The following is a 23,556-nucleotide window of genomic DNA, read 5'->3' as shown; positions in this document are numbered from 1 at the left end:
GGGAAGGGCCTGGGGATGTTGGTTGATTGCCGACTGAACGGGAGCCAGCATTGTGCCCAGGGGGCCAAGAAGGCCAATGGCATCTTGGCTTGTATCAGAAACGGCGTGGCCAGCAGGGCCAGGGAGGTGATTCTGCCCCTGTATTGGCACTGGTGAGACCGCACCTCGAATCTTGTGTGCAGTTCTGGGCCCCTCACTGTAAGAAAGACATTGAGCTGCTGGAGCGTGTCCAGAGAAGAGCAACGGGACTGGTGAAGGGTCTGGAGACGGAATGAGGAAAGGCTGAGGGGACTGGGGGTGTTCACCCTAGAGGCTGAGGGGAGATTTCATCCCTCTCTATAACTCCCTGAAAGAAGGTTGTAGCAAGGAAGGTGTTGGTCTCTTCTCCCAAGTAACAACCAATAGGACAAGAGGAACTTGTCTCAGTTTACATCAGGAGAGGTTTAGAGTGGATGTTAGGAAAAAATTCTTTACTGAAGGAGTGGTGAAGCATTGGAACAGGCTGCCCAGAGAAGCGGTGGAGTCACCATCCCTGGAGGCATTCAAAAAATGTTGATATGGCACTTCAGGATGTGGTTTAGTAGGCATGGTGGTGTTAGGTTGACAGCTGGACTTGATGATCTTGTAGGTCTTCTCCAACTATCATGATTCTATGATTCTTTGATTCTTATCACTACATTTTGCTGCTGACTTAACACACACCGTGCACACGTGTATTTACCATCAAAGCAAGCTATGCCTGCGTGGCCTATGGGCACCTAGTGGTGCCCACAAAAATCCAGGCAGTAATCGTCTGTGGCTTTGATGACTTTCTCAATGAAACCCTGATGATGAGATGCATGGTGTTTGTTTGTTTTCTGAAGCTGTTTCGTATCACGGCATTTGTTTAAAACCTGGTGTACCACTAATGATGGTTTATCATAAGTTGGAATGGGCGTGAATTGCTCAGCAGGAGTTTTGGATAAAAGCCAGATAGCAGGGACCCTGTCTATCTAATCTACTTATTCCTGATCAAAGCTGAAGTCAACAAAAAATTACAAGTTCTGGTGTTTTTCTGCTATTCATTTAATTACCAGAAATTCCCTTTTTGTTTAATTTAATCACACCTTATCCACTGTACCCTTTCTGCGTAACTTTTCTGTCACCTGGAGAGATGCTTTGGTGTGCTGAACTGCAGGTTTCTTCTCTCCACAAAAGATGAGGGAGGTCCTTTTCCTAGTGACACCCAACCCTACAGGACTTTCAGTCAGTCCAAGAAGAGTTCAACCTTACAGGCCTTATATTTGTCATGAGCTATTTTTACCCTCCCAGCATACTCTGGCAAGTGAGGTGGTTGCGGTTGATTCTTTCCCTCCACCCCTAAATCCTCTCAAGTGGAACAAAACTGTCCACCCCAAACCACTGAACTTTGGACTACCCTATAGATACTTGTTGTTACTATTTGTCAGCTACTGAAGGAGCATATACTCAGTAAAGGGGTCACCTTGTTCAGGTCTGTTTGCCTAGGGATTTCTAGGACTGCAAGCCCTTTGAAGCAAACAGGGTATGAAAGAAGAAGTCATTTGTTAAAAGTTATAAGTTTGAATTAATTAAAATATAGAATTCTGACACAGAGTTTTTTTAGTGGGGTGGTGAGTGTATCTGGTTGAAGCCAGATAACAAGGACTGCTACAATGGACATGGGAAGGACCACCAGCTGGGCCAGATAAGGCCCGAAGATGGCCTAGGCTCTCTAAGAGCATGTACAAGGAGGGAAGGTGAAAAGTTCAATGCAAGGAATATGGCCTATCTTCATCCCCAAAGACCCCATCGACCATTAGTATGAGAAAACGCGCAAGCGCTAAGAGGAGGAGACCTATGATAATGAGTTCCTGGAATTAATCTTACTATGATAATGAGTTCCAGTGACTAATCTTACTAACCCTACCCATTTCTTGGAAAAGACATGACTATGTATGTTATCTTAATGCATATGTATAACATGGCACAATAAAGATGTACCGACTTTGACACATGGTGTGCAAGCTTGGAGGAAAGATCCCCCTTGCACCCTGTGCACAGCTGCATACCTGCACCTAATTCTGCATTTGGTGTCATCGCTCTGTGAGTCAAGTGTTCCTGCAAATAGTACCAGCGTGCTTTAGGAACAGCCACTCTAGGCATCCACAAAACCCAACCACTTTTGCAGTCGTGGAAAGAGCTGGCTATCACTTTATGTTTTGGTAAGTAGGGGAAAAATCCCATACATTTTTTTTCTTGAGTACCTGGTTCTCTGACGCACTACTCTATACAGTTTCAGATTTCTTCAACAAAAACACAGGGTCCTGCTCAGCCCATTGTAGCTTTCGCACAGATTCATCCTGTACTCTGTATAGCTTTGTATACCTGATCAATAGTTTTGCACCCAAAGGTGGGTGCTTGCAGTAGTTTTAAAATTGGTAAACTGGAAAAATAAATTATTCCATGATATGGTATCTAACTGTCTTGCACATGGTTCTTCAGGAGGATTAAATCTGTGGTGTAGACCTCACCCATTTGCTCTAACAATGCAAGTGCAATGCTGCAGGTCAAGGTTTTCTGGGGAGGAGTACCAATGGGGAAGCCCTGCATTAGGTTTCATAGATATTTGCTGACAGTGGGAAAAAGGTGAGAGTCAGATGGGAACTCATGGTCTTCATTTCAGTGCAGAAGAGGAGTACCCTCCACAGAGCACAATTTTTTTCGTTCTTCCTTCAGCAGCCATTGCCTTCTTCCACTGAGGCCCTCCAAGGATGTCTTTACCCATCTCTGGGTGCTTGTTACAGCCCTACTTACTGCATCCAGGCAGTTCTAGTCTTCACTTCTCAGCGTCACCCAAAAAGTACTAATTTGCCCTTCCAGGCTCCAAGTCAGTTCTTGCAGTCCCATTCTCCTCAGTGGATCCTAATTCTCTTGTTCTGCTCCCTCTTCCTAGCTGTGTTCCCTACTCCACCAGGCACCACTCTCCCCTTCCCAGCTCTTTCAGTCTCTGCTGAAGACAATCACAGTTTGTTGCCTCGCCAGCCCAGGTAACATCTCCACTTGCTCCCTGTCCCAATCACCCTAAACACCGTTTTACTTACGACTTTCAAAGTCTGTTCTTCTAATTTTTGTCCTTCCCTCTACCTCTTCTGTACTTTTTGTGCAGTCTCTACTCCATATGCATTTGATGCAGAGAAAGCCCCATATGATGCGACCCGTGATTTCAGCATTGAAAACAAGGGACTTTTTGGCTGTGTTAGTTTTCTGCCAGACCGCTGAAATGGCCCCACGTGGGGTCAGATGAGAGCAGCGAGCACAGCGCGCTGCAGAAGACATGCCAATGCGTGGCTAGGGTGACTGTGACATGAAGGGCAAAGCCAAAGAGGCCACTGTACTGACTGGTTCTTGTCTAGGACTGGCTTAGGCTGCTTCGGCATTACAGCTGAGGGTGTCAAGTCTTAAAGTCACAGCTGAGCCTGAGCTAACAGGCACAGCAATGGCGAGGTTCGGCCACGGAGCAAATTGCACTGTGACGGCTGCCTCCAGACAAACCAGGTGTTCATTCAAAGGGCTGATGAAGGAGCGGGGAGTGCACAGGAATGCAGACATCTGTTCAGGTTATTAATGAAGATTCTTAATGGTACTGGAGCCAGTATTTTTGGGGTAGAGCAGTAGCAACTGGACTTTGTGTCAGTGATCACAATTCTCGGAGCATGGATGTTCAGCTAGATACTCTTCTCTGATACATCTTAGGCTTGTAAGACTCTTACACTGCCTTGACAGCATGTCAGTCAGTAATGGTAGGTGGCAGAAAACATTCCAAAAGCAGATCCAAAAAATACAGCAAGTGAACTATGCAAAATAGGTGGGTGTCTTGAAATCAATTAATCAAAGAAGAGATGTTTCAAGGGGCTTGGCTGTCCTTTAAACAAGGGAAACTGTAGCACTATTGCAAAACACTTTTTCCTTTGTGAGGGAGGAGTGCAGGACATGAAGAGGCCAGGCAGAATGTACCTGCAAGTGTGGTTACTTGAGAGAGACTTGCTGGCAGGGGAGAGCCTCCCGGCACCTGCTTCTGCTTCACTTGCACGGGTCTGGCAACCATGTTGTCTTCAAAGAATTGGTTCAGCCAGTAAAAATCACCTCAGAAAAGGAAGTGGGTATTTTTTAGCTGGATATGGTTTCACAAGATACATGATAGCTCTCCATTTCCAAAAGGGTCTTCCCAGTTCTACCATGACTTTCATTCTCTCAGCCAAAAACTTCTACCGTTTGCTATGCTGTCTTTGCTGTTTCTCAGACCTTTGCCTGAGCTGATGCAATTCACTAAAATGGCATAAAAATAGCTTATGCAAAAAGTTGGATAATTTCCTGCTGGTTTAGTGAGTTAAATGGAGCGAGGGTCCAAAAAGTGCTTGGTCAAGGAGAGTGTTGTGAGACTAAGTGTGTGGAAGCAGAGAGCTCTGGAAATTCCATCCTCACAAAACTCCTGGGAGCACCACTGTCAAGGGCATCCCACAGAAGAAAAATTAAACTTCATTTACAGCTGCAGCCCATTATCAAAGCAGAGAAGGGGTCTTGGCTAGGCAAAGGACCAGCTTCACATAAGCTGAAGACATAAGCTGAGACCACAAGAATTTTTTTTTTCTCTGCTGCAATAACTACAGTGATATGACTCCTGAAATCAGACCAATTTAGGAAAGACAAAGGAAAAGATGTATTTTTATTCATAAGCTATGGATGCTTGGTAAATGAGGCTTCTATTCCTTTTATACAAAGCCTTTGCCTTCCTAGACTTATTCCTATTCAATCTCCTCCTCAGTATGAGTTAATTGTTTGTGTGGAAGAACTATTGGATATTTATCCCAGAGGAGGGATGATACCTATCAAATCAAGCAATGCTTTTCTTGGTCCTCGTATTAAAATGCTTCAGTTCACAGTTAGTACACTATTATGGTTTTTCTCCTACTTTTGGAGAAGGAGTTCTTCAACATTTTATGCCCATTTGAAAATTCACTGAATGTCACCAGTAGGATGAAAACATATATATTCAGTATTTACAATTCCTATGGGTTGTGCTGTGGGATATGATTGTGAGAATGTTGCATTATAGTCAATCTAAATTATAAGTCTACAAAATGCAAAACATATATCCAAAACATGTTGTTCTACTCTACTAGACATAAGAAAGAAATAAATAATGCATTTTTTAAAAACAAGGTCAAAAATACTATGCTGATATTTTGATTGTCGTAAACAAATTATAATGCAGTATTAGACTGTTAAAAATACTGTTACTATATAAAGGAAATACAATCCAGACAACATTATGGTTCTTTGAGAAAAGCAAGAATTATGCCTCTATTTATTTTTAAGTAAACAAGAACAAACTTCACAGCTGCTACTTCAATTCATATTCTTGGAATGAAGCTGTAAACAAATGCTTGTATTTTTGTTTTAGAGGGTGGGTGAGGTTCGGTAGCTTTCCATTGGTCTAGAAGGAGGAACATCTGTTGTGGCCATAAAAAACTTGATGATCAAGTTTACCACATCCCACATTAGCAACATTAGGCATTTAGGCTGAAATCCAGATCAGACTGAACTCAGTGAAAGTTTCACTGTTAAATTCAGGGTGGCCTGGATTTCAAGCCAAAATCCAAAGCTTTAAAAACAATAGCACAGCGAGTATTAAAAACAAAAGTATACAAGACGGTGATCGTCTCCCTGTACTCTGCATTGGTGAGGCAGCACCCTGAATACTGTGTTCAGTTTTGGGCCCCTCACTACAAGAAGAACACTGAGGTGGTGGAACTTGTCCAGATAAGGGGAACCAAGTTGGTGAAGGGTCTGGAGCACAAGTCTGACAAGCTGAGGAATCTGGTTTGCTTACCCTGGAGCAAAGCAGGCTGAAGGGAGACCTTATCACTGTCTACAACTGCCTGAAAGGAAGTTGTAGCAAGGTGGGTGTTGGTCTCTTCTCCCAAGTAACAACTGATAGGACGAGAGGAAATGGCCTCAAGTTGCGCCAGGAGACATTTGTATTGGATGTTAGGAAACATTTCTTTACTGAAGGAGTGGTCACGCATTGGAACAGGCTGCCCGGGGAAGTGGTGGAGTCATTGTCCCTGGAGGTGCGTAAAAGACGTGTAGATGTGGTGCTTAACAACATGGCTTAGTGATGACTTGGCAGCATTAGGTTTATGGTTGGACTCAATGATCATCAGGGTCTTTTCCAACCTAAACGATTCTGGGATTTCTTGAAGTCTGTGCAGCAGAACGTAAACAGAATTAAATCTCTGGTGTTATGATAACCAGTACTTTTAATGCAATACTTACTAACCGCTTGCTCTTACTTCTGTATTCAAGCTTCTTTAGTTTTGTAATAGCAAGGGAAGTGTCAAACATGAGAGGTCTTACCTTGAAGAAAAATACCTTGAATGCTTCCCACTCCTCCAACAAAAAAACTTTCCTCAACTATGCCCTTTATTGCTTAGACCATTAAATTTACATGTCTGTTTCAACCTACAACATGGTCATGTATTTCACATTATACTATAGGTCAAATGTTACATTTATATAATTTCTGTAGTAGCAGCATCATTACAGTCACAATGCTATGCCATATAGTATAGTTGTCAAAAATTGCAGGCACTTTGAACATCATCAACTTCCTCCCATTATCTGTAAAAGTGACAATTAATTCATATCTGTATTCAAAAGACTAAGTGTTTTCCCTGTTAGATCTTTACACAGCTAAAAATAAAAACCTGTTACACTAACTCCACATATTTCATTGCTGCTCTCCTCTGTTAATTAAAAAAATGATTAATAATATTTTTAATATTTATGACAATGCAAAAGTAAGTGAAAAATGAAATGTAGCCTGTGCTAAATTTTTGAAGGTAATGTAAAAAGTCGGATCCTTCCTGATGTTAAAATGTCCCTCTAACAACATATATATTCCACCAGTTATTTACAGTGACATTTTGTTAGAATTAAAGTTTAATTCTGCTATTGATTCAAACAGAACCACAGTCAGGCCCCAGCTCTTTTAGTTCCTTGGAGGAAAAAAAGTATTTTGAAGCTCTTACAAATCTTTATTTCCATTAACTATTTGAAGCATTACAGCTGTTTGTTCATGGACAGTATCTGTTTGTGGGTTCAACACACAGAAGACGACCACTCAACTCAAAAAATCCAATACTCCATTTTCTATTCTTTACATTTCAATTTAAATACAGATGGAGTTTTTGTCTCATAAAATATCTGAAAGCCTCTAGCTTCTTTCATACGAGTATACTACTTTACAGATAGACAGTAAAATTGTGATATATTTACAGTCCACAACAATCTTAAATGGATGACTTCTTTAAGGCAACAGAAATTACTATTAAGTGCTTTGTTGTGGATTTTGTGGTACTGAGGAGCTATCGAGACAGGAAACTCACAGCTTACTGCGTTTAATTGCAAATCTCTTTACCCTCAAAGCTTTTTTACTTATTAATTTTTTAAAATCTGAAGTATGATACATTGCATAATCATAATTACTCTTGTATTAAGTGTTGGCATTTTCCATAGTACATTGAAATTAGGAATTAGTACATGAAATTAGGAAATTACATTTTAAAGAGTCACTATTTTTGCTCCTATTGCTGAACAGATTTGTACCAATCATGCAAATATGAACACAACAAGCGTTATGGGTATTCATTAATAATAATTATTTGCTTAAGGTATTAATTTCAAAATAAATATTTGCAAAAGCATACTTTATTTATTCACAGTGGGAATATGCAAAGCAAAAGCATGCTGGTTATAGTTATTATAATATGTAATGACTTTTTTTTAGCCTGTATTTAATTTATATGATATCACAAACGTGATAAACATTTACAGAATATGTTTACACTCATCACATTCACTCCCGGGCTTACTGCTGACAAGAAAAATTTTACGGGTTTTATAGATTTGTTTGAGATTACGTCAGTTTTTTTGAAACAAAATAAGCAGACAAATGAAAGAGGAAAAATATTTGTCTGCAGGGCTATCAAAAAGAATCTAGTTTCTAGTTTACATGACGGTAAACTTTGCTGACTGTGTATACATGAATAACTCACAAGAGTGCAGTTGTGCTTTTTCACGTCAGTATAACACACATGCAGAACTTTGCCTGTGTTTTTGTGTCATTTGAATGCGTGCTGTGATACACATCACTGTGAAATGAAATAAGTATGTTTTTATTTTTAAAATTTGAGGAAATTAGGACATTCAATACATCCAGAGACCTGTAAAAAAAATACTGGAAATTGCCAACAGTTGTGGTCAAACTGTGCTACTGAACAAACCAGTCTAATCCATTTAGGTTTCAACTAACAGTTAACGTGATTTTGAGGTGAAGTCGTGCATTGCCCAATGACATCTGGCAGACTTAGGTAATGTGTTCTGTTTGTTTCTAGTCCAAGACAGCTTGATCTTTAGATACCCTAGCCAGTTCGTTGTTTCCTAGAGTTAGGCTATTTTGGTTTTAAGAACACCATAGAGAGCCTGAGTTGCAGTTTGTTCAGGTACTTCATAACCTTATTAACTTTTCATAGTTTATTATAAATATCAGATCTGGTCTGTGCATTTACTCTTTATGGAAATCTGTCTCTTCTTCTACTGTTCCAGATCTTTTTTCTAAAAGAGGAGACAGAGGTGGTTCAATGTTAACAGGTGGAAGGTGAGTATACCTCAAACTGCATCCAATTAGTAGCAAGGTGATCAGGGCTGGTTCCTATAATTAAAAGTTCACCTCTTACATTCTCATATACAATGTTCATGCACCAACAGGTATTTATGTACTCTGTGATATGTTTTATGTGTGTTTTGTATCACATGCATGTGACCTGCCCTCTCCTTATCGATGCTGCTTACTGTATCACATACCAAAGGCACTTCTTAGGACTTGTGTGTGATGCCAGTGAGGCATCTGCTATTCACCCATGTGGAGAAGCACCCTTTCAGAAATTTACCTATGGATAACTTGTATATCATCCCTTCAAATCATGAGCACTAAAATTCGTCCTTGCACCGTGTGGGTAATCTGTACTGGACAGGTACATGGGAGAGAGCTGAGAGTGCTGTACAAAGGGATTAGAGAGATAACTCTGGATATGAAATGTTCCTTATTTCACATGCTCACTATTAGAGAACAGGAGAAGCAAATTTAACTGGAGTCTGATGAGACCCACCGTATACCTTTCTGGGACTGATTGCTTCTCTAAGCTTTCAACAAGGTTTCTAAAGAAGCAGAAAGTAGATGGTCATGATCACCACTTTGCTGAAAGCAGCATTGCTCAGGACTCACCATCAGCACAAGAATCAGGCCCTTCTTCTTGCATTCCCTCCCCACTCAGTTATACTCTCCTCTACTATATAACTCCGAGACCTTCACTCAGTTGCTAAAAACATTACCTGATTGAATGAGCTCTTGTGATTAATGCTCTCGGTAAACACAACAGCTAGGTAGAGCAAAAGGGTATTAAAATACACGTTAAACTCCGGGATACCATAGGGAATCTGGAAACTTCTGTGGCTTTTAAGTGTCAACAGATGGCACAGAGTGACCTACTTTAGGATAAATAAATTAAAAAAGAGAGGCTAAAGTTGCTCTGGCAGGGAGTGCCTGTGCTGGTACTGGGAAGCTGCGGTGCCTGTGGAGCACAGGGGGCTGACAATGGGGTGTCTTGAGGCTGCCAGCTGCCTTTGCAGCCCAGGCATCATTAGTATGTGTTGGCTGTTCCGTAGCCTACTCAATATGTGCTAGTAATACTAATCTGCATTCCCTAGCAGCAGGTGCCTCTGTCGTAAGGCTCTCCAGCATGATTAGCTTGCAGATTGGCAGAAAGTCCAAGGTTCGAGTGAGTTGAAAGAGCAAAATTAGATTTCCAGCCCTAGCAATGTCTTTTCTGGAGTCAGGCTGGGTATTGATTCTACAGTATCACTTTTTACATCTAATAGATACTTAACAAAAAATTACTTCATTCTCCAAAGAAAAAAATACAGCCCAGCATTTTCAGTGGTCACCACAGACATGAAAGTAATTGTCAGATTTTTCCACTCTCCTCTTATAGTTGCTTTAAGGTATGCACCATCCATCAGTACTACCGCTAATTTCAATGGGAAAATCTCTAAATTGTGTTATTCTACTAACATCAAGTGTCCTCACCAGCTATTCTGTAAATCCCACCTATTTCACTATCATATCTGGCCTTTTCCAGAACTTTCCTTAAAAAAAGAACACATACATATTTTTAAAAGTATATAGGAAAATTAAACTGGATAAAATTTTATACTGTGAGACATGATGTATGACAGGTCAGGTACTTCAGTGAGCTCTGCTTGTTGAGTAACATGGTTGTGAAACTCACGATACTGACAAGCATTCACTTGATTTTATGGAAAGCTAATGCAAAACTACCACTTGCCACCTGGTGAGCAGAATGAGTTATCTTAAGCCTGCTGAGCATCCTATTTGTAGAACAATTTAACAAATTAATTATCCAGCTTGGATCATTTAGTTTTTCTCGTATGTTCAAATTTTTTCAATTTAAATCTGTATAAATGTTTAGTTATGACTACAGCGTATGTGCTTGGCTTCTTGTGCATAACATAAGGATATTCTTTCCCACCAATCCGGGACAAATCCTCTCAAGGGATATTAGGCTAAATATCCATTTGTTTTTAGATGACAACTGCCAAATTAAAACAATTTAACACAATATCCATTGTGATTTTTAATCCCTCCAGTTCATTCTTAAACATTTTATACTTCTCAGACCTTTTAACTCAACATGCAAAAACCAGGGACAGATTGATGTCCAAGGTTTCCCAAACTGTTTGCATTATGAAGCTATATTTAAACTGTGTGACAAGGAGAATTCTGTATGACGGGAAGAGGCTGAAGGCACTTGGTTATCCAACCCTCTGCCAGGCTCCATGTCAGATGATCTGAATTGGCCCTGAGTAACCTAGTCTGACTCTGCAGCTGGCCCTGCTGTGAGCAGGAGAATGGACCAGAGGACTCATGAGGTCCTTTCCATCCCAGGAGGTAGTTCACCTTTGCATTAGACTTTCATATGGCAAGCTCTAGCAAAGTGATTTTTCTGGAGCACCAAAGGCAGTTTCCAAACCTCCAGACTTTGCATAAACTGCAGATGGAGATTAGCAGATAGACCTGCAGCTCTCCCAATGGCACTGGTATTCAGCTTATATGAGAAGCATCTCAGATGTGCCACCTTGGAACCACACCCCTCCTTGAAGGAGAAGATACTATTTCATAGAATTATAGAATCACCAGGTTGGAAAAGACCCCTTGAATCATCTAGTCCAACCATTTCTATCTGCCACTAAACCATGTCCCTGAGCACCTGTCTACATGTCTTTTACGTACTTCCAGTGATTGTGACTCAACCCCCTCCCTAGGCAGCCTCTGCCAGTGCCAGATGACCCTTTCTGTGAAAATTTTTCACCAGCTTTGTTGCTTTTCTACCAGTTTCATTGCTCTTCTGTTTCCTCAAGTGATATTATTTCCTCCAGTAACTCATGTCTATCCTCAAAATATACATTTCATTTCCTCCAACAGATATGGTATCTTTCTGCTCCTTCACTTACTACAAACCATCAGCTATAGCTGCTGGATTCTCCAGGGAGCCACAGTAGCACTGTAGCTATGTTATGCCAAGCGTTATGGACTTTCCCACCAAGCAGGCACAAATCCTCACTGTCCACCCATGGTAGCAGCACTGACATCGCTTCCTTACCTGGAGAGGGTTAGAGACCGTGAAGAGTTCACAGATAGATGGCCAGCATCACACAACATGTTTCTTCCTGCCTTGAAAGACTGCAACAAGCAATCCTTTCCATGAGTGTGCACTGCACTGAGGTGATGGTGGCGGAAAAACACCCCCTTCTCACGAGGTAGATGTTGTCCTAGTTCGTGGGGTGACCACCATCTGCCACATTTGTCTCCTTAGGTCCATTTGTGGGACACAAGCTAGAGATGGAGAAAATGAAGACAGTGAAGGTGTATGTAGAGTTTATGGAGAAATTATTAACAACTTCACAGTTAATGTGTGAACGTGGATCTTTGGGAAAGCCCTGAGCAGACAGTTCAGCAGTGCTTAATTTTGTTACGAGTTTTCACATCAGTAACTCTACTCACTAATAGAAAAAATAAGCTTGTGTGGAAGTGTCCAGTGGAATCAGACCTTAGGCTTTATGGTGATATTTTCTGAGACTGATTGCATGTTATGCATTTTTTTTCACTTATTTTATCTCAGAAATGCCTCTTCCATCACTTTGAATGCCCTCACCTGAGCACTGCAGAAGCCCTGCTGTCTGGACAGGAGACCCACACTCCCTGAAGTGGCCAGGGCAGGAGTCTCGTCTGGAGTTATGGCAGAGGTCCCAGGGTGAGGGGCACTTTATCTCCCTCCATATTATAAGGGATTAAATTATTAATGAAGATATATTTAACTTCATGGCTAAGATGGCCCTAAGTTTTCATTTGTTAGATATCTCCTTTGCTTTTATCTCCTGTGGGTTCTGTGCTCATACAGGAATATATAGTTTGCATGCAGGTAAAAAAGGTCTTATGAAATTACTTTGAACAAAGGCTTAGAGTCCCAAAAAAATGTCAGTACAATAAGTACAGTAATTTATTCCAAGGAGATGGTGTGGGTAATAGAGTCTGTTAAATTTTTTCCTATATTCATTCCTCTGATGATATTACTCATCTCACAGCAATATTTTCTATTCTTCACATAATTTTGTAGCACAAATCCAGAGCTGTCAGACTGCAGAAATTTGAATGCAAAGAAAGTATTGTTAAACACAAAAAATGGTGTTGCGTGGTTCATATATATGAGACCAAGCTACTCAAGAAACTTAAATAGATTTCAAAATGGAAAGTAGTAAATATGACCACTGTTCACAGAGTTGACAAGATAGCTCAAGGATGCATACCTATGATGTAATTTCTGCAATAAAAAATACTGTAGTTTTACTGAAGAAGTACTGTAATAATACTGTGTCTATTTTGCCTGTCAGAGTATAGACAACACTCTCACAGCAAGACTCAGTTCCACTCCAGATCACTTCTAAGATGCTGTAGATCAACAAGGTTATCAAGGACAAAGTTACAGTCTGAGTCATTAAGGGAAATGTCAAAGTATGTGAAAAAATCAGGGTCAAGCTCCCAACCAAGGCCCTCCCATTCAGGAACAAAACTAAGACTGGCATTTGAAGATGACTGAAACCTGTTTCAAGTAGTTAAATTTCTCAGAAGTATAGAACATGATAGATTATGAAGTTGTTTGAGACTTAATAACCTTATGAGAACCCTCTCACTGTCTTGAATACCATGAAGAATTTCACTTATTATTTCATTTGGAGGAGAAGTCCTCTTCTCAGAACTCTAAATTTAGGCTTACACTTAAGTCTTTCCACTGGCAAGACAAAATTTGGCCTGACACAGTGATGCTACAAGAGGTACATAAGAACAGAATCGCTGTTCATAGAATCATAGAATCACTAGGTTGGAAAAAACCTCTTGGATCGTTGAGTCCAACCATTCCTGTCTGCCACTAAACCATGTCCCTGAGCACCTCATCTACCTGTCTTTTAAACACCTCCAGGGATGGTGACTCAACCACCTCCCTGGGCAGCCTCTATCAGTGCCCAATGACCCTTTCCGTGAAAAATTTTTTTCTGATATCCAGCCTGAATCTCCCCTGGCACAGCTGGAGGCCATTCCCCCTTGTCCTGTCCCCTGTCACTTGGTAGAAGAGGCCAGCACCCTCCTCTCTACAACCTCCTTTCAGGTAGTTGTAGAGAGCAATAAGGTCTCCCCTCAGCCTCCTCTTCTCCAGGCTAAACAACCCCAGCTCTCCCAGCCGCTCCTCATAACACTTGTGCTCCAGCCCCCTCACCAGCTTCGTTGCTCTTCTCTGGACACGCTCCAGAGCCTCAACATCCTTCTTGTGGTGAGGAGCCCAGAACTGAACACAGGATTCAAGGTGCGGTCTCACCAGTGCTGAGCATAGAGGCAGAATCACCTCCCTGGCCCTGCTGGCCACGCTGTTTCTGACACAAGCCAAGATACCATTGACCTTCTTGGCCACCTGGGCACACTGCTGGCTCATGTTCAGTCACTGCCAATCAACTCTGGGTCCTTCTCCTCCAGGCAGCTTTCTAGCCAGACTTCCCGTAGTGTGTAGCACTGTAGGGTTATTGTGCTCCATAGTGCAGGACCCGTGCATGCGAGGAAGCAGAGTACAAGGACTTCAGTTTCTGATGTTCTGTACCTAGGTGTTAAGTGCCTATGGCAATGAAGCAATGCTGTGAGTGCCTTCAGAACAGAGCTGTCAAAAGCTTTGCCAATTCCAAAAAAATACCTAACACTGTAAAAGTACAGTCTAAGTCTGAAATGTGATCCATGCTCTGAACTTCAATTAGCTCCTCCCAGCTAGATGAACAGTCAGGCTAGTTTCACAGGGTATTGTCAGAACCTTATGTTAAGCTTGGTGAAAAGTGACGCGCAGGTAAACCAGACTCAGTCTTCATCTGGCATCTCATATAGAAACTCTATTTAAAAGTCTAAAGTAATTGAAAATTGTATTTATGCATATAAAGGCATGTTTTGCTCCAAGGAAGCCCTGCCATGTATCTGAACACACCACTTTGGCATATTGCTGAATGATGTCTTTATTATAGTAAAGTATACAGTATAGTATAACTGTATTTTGAAAGTATGTTGTATTAGAATGCAGACAGCTATACACTGGAAAAGAATTCGTCCCAGTAGCAGATTTTATACTTAACCTCACCTTGGTTTTGACCAACTGGATAATTATTTTTCGGGAAAGTAAGGAATATTGGACTCTTCTTCAGTTAAAAGCATTAAAGACATTTTGATAAGCTGTAATATATTTTGGTTTCTTCTATGTAAAAGGAGATTTTCAGGTGTGACAATGTGTGTCTTTTAACTGCAATGTGTTGATCAGGATGGTGTTGGCTACACAATATATGCATGGTCCAGTAATATAGATTCATTAGTTCTAACTTCATATAGAGTGAGATTGTATGTCAAAAATCTCCTGGTTTCAACAATTAGGATGCTCTTTATAAAAAGGAGACTTTGAAAGGCCTCATTCTTCTTCCTTAGATATATTTGCCAATTGAGTCATGGTTTTCTTTATGCCATATGGGTTGCCTGTATATTCATGTAGCAGCTGATCATTTTTAAAAGAAATTTGTCACTTAATGGACATCTATGTACTGCTTCAAAATATAACGGAAGCTAAAATCCAGCAGGCCTTAAAAGTATTGACATTTATTTATATTTATGAATACCATAATTAACCAAATCTATTGCAGATATTTATGAAGAGTTTGAAGGAGAGATGAAAAAGCAACAGATTTTATACCGCTCTCTAGGAGCTTAGAGATTTCTTTGGAGGTAAGTGACCTGATCCCTATCCCCTCTATGCTGTGACTGGGTTAGTACTGACAATGAGAGGTACTAGACCAAATAAGCTAGTTCTGAGAAACAGAATTATTTATAATCTCTTCCAAAACTCTTAAAATCGTTGCCAGAGATTAACATGCCCCTTTCTGTTTGCTGACTGTTGAGGCTGAGTTCAGACATAGGTGTCTAACTATTAGGCCCTCTTCTTATGGGATATTCTGCACTGTGTATCCTATGAGAAAAACACAGGATAGAGAGCAACAACATACAGTTTTACTCCTAGTTATTGCAATTTCCTCCAAAGTTCATAACTGCACAGTAGAAAATATGTCCTTCTGTATTTTTAAACCCCCAGGGACTCAGTAATTAATGTCATAAGTTTGCGTTTTACAAAATACACTATCTGCCAAAAGTGCACCGGATGTTTTCTTTTAGAAATGGAGGTTTCCTGCCTAATCCACTTTATCTTAATCTTCCAGCTGCCTTTTTGGTAACAAGCTGAAGAAAAATAAAGTAACTTTTTTTGGTTTTGCTATTCCTTCCTGCTTGCTATTTTTTTTAGTGTTCTAACACCACAGTACAACAATGAATCAACAATATTTTGACCTAATAAATTACTGCCTGATGTTCACTTAAAATAAATGTATGACAGTGAGCCACAAGTACAGCTTCAGTTGCTGCTGGCCATGTTTTGCATCTGCAGAGCCTTTCCCCAGAACTGCCTGACGACATCCCGTAGATTATTCTGACTCACTGGGATCTCACAAAGCCTCTGCCTAACGCAGGTATTAGCAACAGCAGATATTAGCAGTGGACATCAACTGTAAGCAGATGATAGGGAATTTTTAAGGGTGGTTGCGTCTGCGTGTGAACTAATAAAAAATAAATACAGGGAAGGATTGGTTTAATCTGTTTATATAACTCACTTAAAATTAACTTGCAATTGGGCCCTCACCAGGAATTACTCTGTGATTATACCCTCCAGCTACCCAATACAAGCATGGGTTCTGGGCAAGGCTGTAAGGAGGGGTGATGGGCTGCTGCTCTAAAGTGGGTCCTTTTGGGGCCACTCTTGTGCAAGGCACAAGAGAGAACTCAGCAGTTCCTGCAAGGCCTTGGCACTGGACTTGCCCTACTACTCACTTGGAGCTTTACTATAAGCTATAGCCAACTTAAAGCTCTATGCATACACTCAGTAACTCTATCTGCTAAGCGGTTATCTATACCAGTGTCCTTCTGTATCGCACAGGCATATGACACCTTTCGTCTTTTGTATTAGTAGTAATGTAGTATTTAAACTTTTTATCTCTTAGTTCTTTTCTTTCCTCGTTTCTTTGTTTACAGGATTTCAACACCCTCTGGAAGTCAACCAAAAAAAATACCGAATGTGCTGTGGTTACTTGTGGGTGTGTAAAACATTCCTTGCATTTCTGGCAAGAAAGGGACTTGGGAGTAGGAAATTATGGAAGGGTGGAGGCTTGCTAGAGGTCCTTAAATGGTGAGGTCAGGGGTTGCTGGCTGTAACTGAGGAAGACAACATGGAGTGAGGAAAGAACTACTTCCTTTGGTCATCACACGTCAGCGTCCTGTTCCTTCACCTTCTTCAGTATCTTACATCTGCACAGAGGGAAAGCACAGCCCTTCACCCTCCTTAGGGTTCAGCTCATATAACCGTCTTTCCTGCTAAAAGAAAGAAAAGCCCTTCCTAAGAAAGTTGTGACTAAGCAGGCATTTGGATCGAGACTAGATCAAGATTACTTTTACTCTTTCCTCCACATCTTCACATTGTGTCCCTACAGTACTTGAAAAGTAGGGCATGTTTGTGTTAAAAATTATATAAAAACGCAACAGTTTGGAAGAGAGCAAGTAATCAGTTATAACAACAATACAGGTTAACTCTTCAGTGTTGCCACAGTAGGAAGGAATAAAAACAGTGTGTTTTGCCTGTACAGAAGTTTCTGTGTCATCTCAGTGACATTTAGGTGGGGAGGATGCCTTTTCATAGCCGGCTACTTTGGGGACAGTGGAAGGAAAGGCCTTTCTTTGTTGGAAGGCTTTCTTCTCTGAATGTTCTAAGATATACTTGCCAACAAATCTGACGTGCTTGACAGGATTACAGAGGTTGGTGACTATGTAATCCAGATGGAGGGTCACCTGGAGTTCTTGCCTGGCCTCTTCCTTCACCCCAACACTTCCTGAAGGCAGAATTTCAATGAATATGTGTCTTGTTCATTCCTGCGTACCCAGCTATGGCTCTCCAAAGCTTTGAGAAGAGTTTGAACACATCAAACAAGCAGGCTGTATTCATGATATGTTCTCCAACAGTAGACTTGGCTTGGGAAATTGGATAAAAAGCCTTGTTTCATGTACCTCAGTGCTGCAGATTTGAATTTTTATCTTCCTGGCATGTCCAGTATATAGCCAGGTCAGACCTTCCAGACTTCCTGATCTCTGGGGAAACAATCTTTAAACTCTAATTGTTCAGGGGATTGAGCTGTGTTTGGCAGATGAATTCCATGGTATCTGTGTGGACCAGCTCATCAGAGTAATTTCTGCCTCTCCAGGATACAAAGCGGGGCATGTTACAGTTTTTGAGACTGTGCTACAAGCTTGCAAGGTCAATTCATGTCATGTTGACAGGAGAATTATTGCATCTTATAATAATCTATCTGTCCTTTGGCAAAAATACATTCTTCTTTGCAGGACATGTACACTGAACACAGCAGATGCATGTGGCTTGTTATCAAATTGATTTTTTCAGGCAAAATAAATTACACGTGTGAAAAATCTGCAGGGAAGTTAGGGAAACTGAGAATGATTAGACGTGTTAGTGGAAAATACAAGAAAAGAGAAACTCACAGCTGCAGTGAAAAGAAAACAGATGGTTGGGGAAGGTGATGGGAAGTCTCGAGGTCTTAAGAAGGACTGGCTGGTAGTAGAGAGAGACTGGGTCACTCATGAACTTCATCTTCTGCCCTTCTGTAGGAAGATACTCTCTTTTGGGAAAGACTAGGCCTCTTCATGTCTTACACGATCTCATGAGAGTCTAATAAAAATGCAAATGTAACCTCAGAAACTACAAGGACACTGTGCACACCTGTGGCCCTCTCTGCCAACTGCTGTTTGCAGCATGTTTGCACAGCAGTGGAGACCAGCAGCCAACAAGCAGAAACTTTTGACTTATCATGAGCCTTCCCACTGCTGGCTGTGGGGAGAGGATAGAGAAGATGAGCTGAAAATAATAGTGGTGAGTATAGGTTATATATAGTATCGAAGGGTCAAAAGCAGGAGTGGAGAGACGTATAATAGTCATCTTTCATGTGCAAATTACTAAAGCTATCATGTAATAAAACTGTACACAACACAAAATCTAAACAGAGTCTGGTTTATCTCACCAGCCCCATTAATGACTACGAATGCCAAACATTTCAAAGCAGAACATTATATTCAATGCATTTTAACATGCCAGAGAGTGGGATGAGAAAGACTTGCAGATCACTCATCAGGCATGTGTACTACCAAAGGAAAAACCTGGCTGGACCTCCAGAAACTGTGGTTCTCTTCCTGGATGAATGAACAGCCTGCTGAATGATGTTAAGAAAACTAGTTTACTTCTGAATGCCTCTTTTTCCAACTCTAAGACATGAAGGCTGCTACCATACATGTACATACTTTATCTGACCTCTTCTAAAAACCTGTGGAAACCTGAAAGCAGTAAGTACTTGTACAGCATTTGGTGATACTTAAAGCAGTGCTAGACATTAAGAATGCTGTGTCAAGTTGCAGTTTCTAGTCATGAATACTAGGTACTGATCGGACAGAGAGAAAGTTAGTCACAAGACCTGCCAGCTCACATTGTCTTTATCCAGATAGTCCCAGTCAAGAAAGGGTAGCAAGCTGCATTTCACCTAGTCATAAAGTTCCCTACATTTGCAGTACCATCAGATACTTCGGGAGATACTGTTTCCTGAAGTATCTTTCCTTCCTACATAATTCAATGGCAATATCTATGTTGCTTCTCTCTTAACTGCTTAGTTGACCTTGTTCTTCAGAGGTTTTTTCTACCTATCTCATCAAGTATTTTTTCCTTATCGCTCCTAGTATAAAAATGTATCAGTGCTTTCTTTGCCGCTTGCATACAAAATTTGAATGAGGTCTATCAATTTATTACTTGATTCCTACAATGACCTATCAACATTGTAAATATGACAGCATGCAATTTCTGAATATTCCGATGCTGTGAATGCAACTTGCAAAAGCTTCATGCTATGTATATACATATAAGCAAATCACAGATCTCAAGCTACATATTAAGTAAGGGTGCACCTTATTCTTTCTTGTGGAGCTATGTCACCAGCCAATAAAGACTGCAAGATTCAGATGATGAGAGAAAACAAGAGAAAGGCTTGACTCTATAAACTAAGCCCTTTATTGAAACGCAGCTTTAAGTCTTGTTCCAAGGAATAAAAACCAAAACCAATTGTATTTTGATGGCCATTGCCATCACCCCTTACAAGGACATTTGGAAATTAAGGTTCAGAGACCTACCTGATGGAAGCACACTGCTTCATTAAAGGAGCAAGTGACAACTTTCATAGAAATAGCATCGCCTCAAAATTTTATGCTTCATGACCTGAAGAATGACAAAATGACAATGATGATTATATCACTTCTTGCAACATGTACAGCCATGTACTGAACTACAGCTAGATACTTAGGAAAGTCCTATGAGTACAAGAGAAGTCCTTGATCCCAGAATACTTCTCTTTCTGGTATAAACTACAGCAATTGCACCAGTGGCAATGTACAGCATTTAAGTACACGTAACCAGTGTAATTCTCAAACTGAAGAGAAATATTTATGAACCACTTGGAGTAAATGACCGCACCTACCACATGTGTTACTTGTGGCAATTAATGTCACCGGGCTAACCTTAAACAAAAAGTACCAATGCAGCACTTCCAACAGAGTCAGGGCTTTGTAACATCTAAAGGCCTATTTGGGGGGATTGAATAAGTGAGATTTTATCATTTCGGAGGAAAAAAGAAAGTTAGACATGGGAAGAAGTATCTCTGCTAAGACGTATTTGCTGTGCAATTTAATTCCTGAGGACTTTTTCTCCAGTTTAGCAGAATTCTTGACCTTCCTGTCTTAGCTCTGATAATGTTCTTCTGCACTCTTAATGCAAAACAAAAAGTTCAGAGCCTCTGCATTGCTGATAACATTCTGTTGCTCAACTTCAGTATAGCAGGGTCTTTCTCTTACTCCTTAATTAATGAATGCTTCTTTCATTAGTCTTTCCTATTGAATCGGCAACTAAAAAATTGCTGTTATAAAAAATATTTAACGCTGTGATCACTGTTCAACAAGGCAAATGTTTCACAGTAAATGTTAACATTTTACAGCCTTTCTCTTTTAATTGCTTACCTCCTGGCTGCTTTAGGGTAAGGACCATCCTATTCATAACATAAAACTTTAGAAATTACTACAGAAAATAATTCCTCTTAAATGGTTCTTAGTCGGGCATATATTATGGAAAAAAATATTAAAGAACACATTGTGTAATCAACATTTTTCAAAGAGTACAAGGAACTGTAGAATAAAATAGTGAATGTGTTTAATTGCATGACAGAAATGTCATGACTTTCTATGCAGAAATAAAGCCAAACTTATTTCCAGAATTACAATTAAAAACTATAATCTTCAGGCTTGATCGAATCCATAGGCTGCATATTTGATCTCAGAACTGGGTAAAGCAGAAAAAATCCTCAAGTGTGCCATGTATCAAATCCTTTATAATGCAAAACCTTCAAAAATACTTTCAGAAAATAACTAGAAGAACAGCTTAAATTGACACTACCTGGATGAAGTATTAATCAGCTGAAACAAAAATCAGTTTATGGAAAAAGTTACAGTCTCATATACAGACTACTTAAGAATTTAGCAGCACCTCTGAAGAGATCCTGGTGTAATGGAGTTCAAATTGCACGCGGGATTCCTAGCTCCTATTGCATTAGGAGACAGAAGCATCTTAACTTTAGCAGAGCACCAAGCCAACCATTATTAATGAAGCCGTGTGATGGTTTGAAACTTAGCCATGCATGAAAATCCAACAACAGATATTTCTGCGCTCCATGAAAGCTAATTTTTCAGGATTGTCACCACATGACATTTAACTGTTTAAAAGTAAGCTGGTAGTTAACTTGCACAGTTAGTTCTGCTCAGCATTGCACTGAAGATTTTAAACAGATTTTCATTAGCTAACCAAAAACACAGTTTTCCTTCTCTGACTGAACTCAGAAGATTTGATAAGCAATTTATTTAATTCCTGCACAGCAAACACATGACCATCTAATGAGAACACATCCACTAGGTTTGTTAATTTTCTTCCTTAAAGGCTGTTCACTTCAACAGACTTTATACCATGCTATTACAAAGAAGTCCTCCAAACATGACACTAATATTTTCCTTTCATTTACTGGCTCCAACCTCAAACAATACTTTGCTCATGTAATACAATGCCTCACCTTCAGGGAAGTGGTATGAGAAACCTGTCAAAGTGAAATAAACCTTGAAAGTGAAAAATCCCTGTAAGAAAATAATGGAGAAAACAAAAGGAAAATATGTGGGAAAGGGACAAATTAAACAGTCTTATGAGCTGACAGCCTCCTGATTTCTCAGGTGATGTTGAAGCGTATATTGCATGGGGGCCTAGTTTTCTAATGCAGTCCATTGACAAGGAAGGGACTCGACCCATAGATCTTGAGACGACAATTGTAAACATTAAGTGCCTCAACACCGCTGGCAGATCACAACAGGACCAGCAACACCAACAGACATAACCTAAATAAGCTTTCCTTCCCCCCTGCTTTGGAAAGACCGGGTGAAACACTGTTATCTTACCCTGAAAAACTTTATGGTCCAGCAAGTATGGAAAGCTTTAAACTTCCAAGCCTTCAGAAGTCTCATCTAACTGATTTAAAAGAAGTGGCTGAGAAACTGAGAACTATCGACACTGACACTGAGTGGATTTTGTAATCCCAAGGGATGTGCAGGCAAATCGGGATATAAACAAATTTGCCATGTTACACTGGCAAATTTGATGTAGGATCAGAGTTAACATTCAAACTACGTAATCTGATGTCAGCTCCAAAGGGCAGGGTGAAAAGGCTGATAGTAACAGAGATAATCATCAGGAAAAAAAAAAGCAGAAACCTTTCAAATCACGCCAACCTGCAAGTCTGATGGAAACCAGCTTGTCAAGCTAGTTATCAAGCTTCAGTTCAGCTGACAAAATTAACCATTGCTTAAGGCTATGGGGAATTTCTACAGGCATTTTCCTTTGTGCCTGGTAACATTCAGGCACAAAGGAAAAAGAAGAAAGGAAAAAAAAGGCACAACAGGAGATCAACAGAGCACATATCAAATGTAGTAAACTGGGACTTACACTTGAACCGAGTTACCCTTAGTGAGATTCTATTAGAGTTTTTCTTTGCCCTAATACTTACTACTAAGTTAAAAAAAAAGATTTTTTCGTTCCATGTTAGAAAACAAGCTAGGACAGATTATAGAGTATTTAGATTAGGCAGCAAACTGGGCTAGTAAAGCCATACACTTATGTCGAGCATTTACCATCATTAATAGAATAATACAGGTTGGTAAACCTGGAAATCTTTGGGGCGGACCAAATGTACTCTATGAACTCTTAGTTTAGAAAGTATGTAATCAAATAGCATAATAGCACTATAACAAAATTTTTTGATCAATATAATTGATTTCTACAAATAAACCAAAGAAACGCTCCCTTAGTTTTTGACCAATCTTATTTCAGGGCTATGCTAACGAATACTGCCAATTCACATGCATGGAACAGAGTGACGTCGTATTTTGGTAGCAGCAGCGCACACAGCACCAACATAGTGTTGCCCACTCTGGATCTCTGAAAATACCCTTCACAGTAAGGAACAAGCACAGCTGGGACCCTGCTGCTAGCGTTTCCTTCCTACGTGTCCCACCCAGGACACGTGTCCCAGTGCCTGGAGAATAAT

At 40.3% G+C, this 23,556-nt stretch overlaps 2 long non-coding RNA genes across 11 annotated transcripts; one reads left to right on the top strand and one right to left on the bottom strand.

Annotated features, from left to right (window-relative positions):
- Positions 1-1,541: 1,541 nt before the first annotated feature.
- LOC128851630 (uncharacterized) lies at positions 1,542-20,049 on the top strand. Of its 10 annotated transcripts, none has more exons than XR_008448986.1 (5): positions 1,542-2,222; positions 8,668-8,719; positions 12,321-12,452; positions 15,418-15,499; positions 16,853-20,049. It is a non-coding gene; the product is annotated as an uncharacterized LOC128851630 (long non-coding RNA). The 10 variants fall into 10 exon arrangements; XR_008448985.1 differs by lacking the exon at positions 1,542-2,222 and adding an exon at positions 5,827-5,960; XR_008448980.1 differs by lacking the exon at positions 1,542-2,222 and adding an exon at positions 6,004-6,131.
- LOC128851631 (uncharacterized) lies at positions 6,128-23,333 on the bottom strand. The gene is made up of 3 exons (XR_008448989.1): positions 20,057-23,333; positions 11,802-12,034; positions 6,128-6,264 (listed from the first exon to the last, which is right to left on the bottom strand). It is a non-coding gene; the product is annotated as an uncharacterized LOC128851631 (long non-coding RNA).
- Positions 23,334-23,556: the final 223 nt, after the last annotated feature.

This window comes from Cuculus canorus, chromosome 3 (genome assembly GCF_017976375.1).
Source record: "Cuculus canorus isolate bCucCan1 chromosome 3, bCucCan1.pri, whole genome shotgun sequence".
Classification (NCBI taxonomy): Eukaryota; Metazoa; Chordata; class Aves; order Cuculiformes; family Cuculidae; genus Cuculus; species Cuculus canorus.
This window is presented reverse-complemented; position numbering and strand designations above follow the sequence as displayed.